Genomic DNA, 3,652 nt, shown 5'->3' with positions numbered 1-3,652 from the left:
AACTTTATGAATAACAAAGGATTTGAATGGAATTTAAAAATCTTTAAACCAATAACAATGGATTTTAATAAGACTTTTTAAATCTGTAAACCAATAACAATGGATTCTCAAAATTTTATAATTCCTTTAGAATTCTTAAACCAATAATCCCCCACTAAACTATTAAACGGAGTACAAATAAGAATTGACCCCATTTTTTTTCAATAGAATGCCACTGCCTTAGATACCGTCGTTTAGGGCGGAGATTGAAGATTATTCACTTAGCGGAGATTGAGGATTATTCACTTACCAAACTTAACTTCTACTGGTCAAATAATTTTATCATTAAAGTTCCCTTTGTTTTATTGTTTTAGGAAAACAGTGAAGATCTTATTCGAATCCTCCATCTCCGCTATCTTGCTTTTGCTCTAGGTCATACTTTCATAGCGTGTTTGCTTATCGGAGAACCTGCAGAGAGAAGCTTGGTAAGAACTGAAATCAGATTTCATCAGGACTTCTACAGTTTTCTTCAGTCCATGAGCAATTATGGAACGCGAGTTTCTCGGGAGTGAAGGATGATCCAGACAAGAGCGAATTGATCTGATAGCCATGTGGTTTTCTTTCTTAAAATCCAAGGATCGGTTCCCTTTGGGCGAACTCAGGTTTAACTTTTTGTTTAATCGCGTCGATCTCGCAACATGTTCTATATACGATGTATCTATGTTTTGCATAACTCCACTTCTGACATTATATACGGTGTCCTTGAATGTGAATCAATCAATTCTTTTCGGAAGTAAAATTGAAAGGTTGCAGTTATTTTGTTTGGGTTTGGGTTTCTGGAAAGTTGATTCTTTAATGGATTTCTGCCATAGAAAACTATTTAGCTTCATCTTACCAAGTTATAGTTAGGGGTTAACTTTATAGAAATTGTGCAGGTCAAGTGTCCTATCTTTTCCATTGGAGAATGAGTATGTCTTTGTTGATTTTAGCACCTGATAAAGCCTAAGTGGTTTCTTTGTAGGCAGACCTGAGAAAAAGTCAGGTAGTGAACGAGGCCTGTTAGGTTAGTGGCAAGTGTCTTTACATCTCAATAAACTTTGTCTTGGCATTATTGTTTGCTTTTTTGTTAAGCTTTGATCTTTGAGCAATCATATAATCTGCTGAAATTTTCTGATATGCATCTTGACTTGGTTTACTAAACGCCTGCAGCACCTAAGACGACCTTATGTTCTCTAGAGTGCCAGAAAATATAAGGGAAAAATTTACCGTAAGTTCAATCTTATTGCTATGCAGCTTTCATATCTTTGTCTACATTTACTTGAATTATGGCTCTTTAACAAATGTAGTGAACTGGTACAACAATTATGATTGACACTTTTCTTATTATTCTTTTTCTGCTCTCTGTAGTCTTATATGTAACAAGGTAGTTATTAAGCCCCACAAAATTGTGAGGAAGCTTGCAAGAGTGCAACACCTATATTTACAGCTGGCGGGGAAGTTTAGGAGGGGAGATGACAAGGTGAGATAATAATATTCAATAATTTACATCACACAATCATCTAGATTGCTTGAAGTTAAGTGATGTGAGTGTTTTTGTCCAGACTCTTTTTTCTTCTAATTTGGTTCTTTGTCTTATGGTCTACTTACAATTTGACTCGCACACTGCTTTACAATTTGTGAGCTTCCAGACTAATCATGAAGCTAGACTCAGTTTATTTTCTTAACATTAATTGGAAAAAATTGACATTGTTGTCATTGCAGTCTAAAATCATTATGCGCATGCCCACCTCTAATCAAATGTAAATGAATTGTGAAGTTCTCTTTGACAAGTGCTAGGAAATGCCAGAGGTGCAGTAGCAGTGGTGGTTAATATTCAAGAATCATGTCTCGGTGACTGGAATGTTAGATTACTTTCTCACCGTCTGCGGAGTTATCCGCTACAGAGAAGCCAAGAAACAAAGCACGTCAATGATAAATAAAAATTTACATTGTTTTATTTGTTAGCTCCTCAGGTAAACGCAAAGCAATTTTTTTTGCTGTGAACAAAAACCCTTACACAGAAAAAGATTGTAAAGCAACACCGAAGGATTAGAGAACCAAACGCGATCAGTTACATTACTTCTCAAATAAGTGTTTATTCCTTCTATTTTTTTATGTGTACGGATCTTCTACAGCTTTTGTTTTAGATTACTCTAAAAGTGATTTCGATAAAGAAAACAACAAAATATGTAAAATAGTTGTAATATAGATATGAGTTCCAAAAAAAAAATTGTAATATAGATATAATTTCCATTTAAAAAACAATACAGAGATAAATAGTAGGCCTAAGAAATACACAAAGTACTGAACTTTTATAAACGAGTTGGAAATATATGGCTTTATTTTAAATGGCTTATATTAAAAGTTGAGTGGACAGCGACGGGGAGAGAGAGATGTAATATGAGTTTATTGTGTTTTGGGTTTTTGCGTTTCTAAAAGAAAACAACGAGAGAGAGAATTTTGTAAGAGCGAGAGTAGCTTTTTCACTTCAGATGTTGTATTCATAAACAAGAGGATACGTACATATTTATAGTGACAGAGAAATATTAAAATATAACATCAGTCGGTCATAAATATCAGTCAAAGACCGACTTTGACTAATAAGACAAAAGAAGAAAATATACTTTATCTTCTAAATAGATAATCACAAACATTATCTTTAACACTCCCCTTCATTATTTATTTTATATTACGTAGTGACTCGTTAAAAACCTAGTCATGGAAAAATCCATTTGGACAAAAACCATGACAAGGAAAAAAGAATACACTGCCGTAATCTCCCCCTGAGAATAGTAGACATAGATTTTTTGTCATAAGTCACGCAAATGCCGCATTCCGATACCATAGACGTGTTTTCGAAATATTGTAGTGGGAGGGGCCTTGGTGAACAAGTCAGCCAGATTGTCGCATGATCATACATACTCAATGTCCACTTCTTTATTTTTCTCAAGCTCCCGTATGTATGAGAAAAATCTCGGAGGGATGAGCTTTGTCCTGTCACTCTTAATTTAGTCTTCTTTAAGTTGAGCGACACACGCCGAATTGTCTTCAAATATTTTCGTCGGCTCATTTTCGTTGACTATTCCGCTTGATTTTTGTATGTGGTGACTCATTGACCGAAGCCACACACATTCTCGACATGCTTCGTGAAGCGCAATAGTTTCTGCATGATTCGAAGAAGTCGCAACCAGAGTTTGTTTCTGTGACCGCCAAGAGATCGCAGTTCCACTAATTATAAAAACATTGCCGGTTTGCGATCGAGCCTTATGAGGATCTGATAAGTATCCTGCATCTGCAAAACCAACCATACCAAACTCGGGTTTTCTAAAATACATTAACCCCAAATTAATTGTACCTTGGAGATAACGGAATAGATGCTTTATTCTGTCCCAGTGCCTGCGAGTAGGAGCAGAACTATATCTCGCCAGTAGATTAGTAGCAAAAGCTATATCTGGTCTGGTACAGTTTGCAAGATATAACAGCCCACCGATAGCACTCATATAAGGTACTTCTGGACCTAATATCTTCTCGCTATCTTCGCAGGGCCTAAAAGGATCACTCTCAACATTGAGAGATCTACCAATCATTGGAGTACTCAAAGAAGTCGCTTTGTCCATACGAAAGCGTTTCAATA

The 3,652-nt window shown here is 35.8% G+C and overlaps 1 long non-coding RNA gene across 7 annotated transcripts; it reads left to right on the top strand.

The window, feature by feature from the left end:
* The first annotated feature begins 216 nt into the window (after positions 1-216).
* Positions 217-2,106, top strand: LOC106344151. Of its 7 annotated transcripts, none has more exons than XR_001270150.1 (3): positions 217-307; positions 412-1,246; positions 1,387-2,106. It is a non-coding gene; the product is annotated as an uncharacterized LOC106344151 (long non-coding RNA). The 7 variants fall into 7 exon arrangements; XR_001270148.1 differs by having other exon boundaries at positions 217-641; positions 1,189-1,246; XR_001270151.1 differs by having other exon boundaries at positions 217-641; positions 1,001-1,246.
* The last annotated feature ends 1,546 nt before the right edge of the window (positions 2,107-3,652 follow it).

Source organism: Brassica oleracea, chromosome C5, assembly GCF_000695525.1.
Source record: "Brassica oleracea var. oleracea cultivar TO1000 chromosome C5, BOL, whole genome shotgun sequence".
In the NCBI taxonomy this organism is placed as follows: Eukaryota; Viridiplantae; Streptophyta; class Magnoliopsida; order Brassicales; family Brassicaceae; genus Brassica; species Brassica oleracea.
This window is presented reverse-complemented; position numbering and strand designations above follow the sequence as displayed.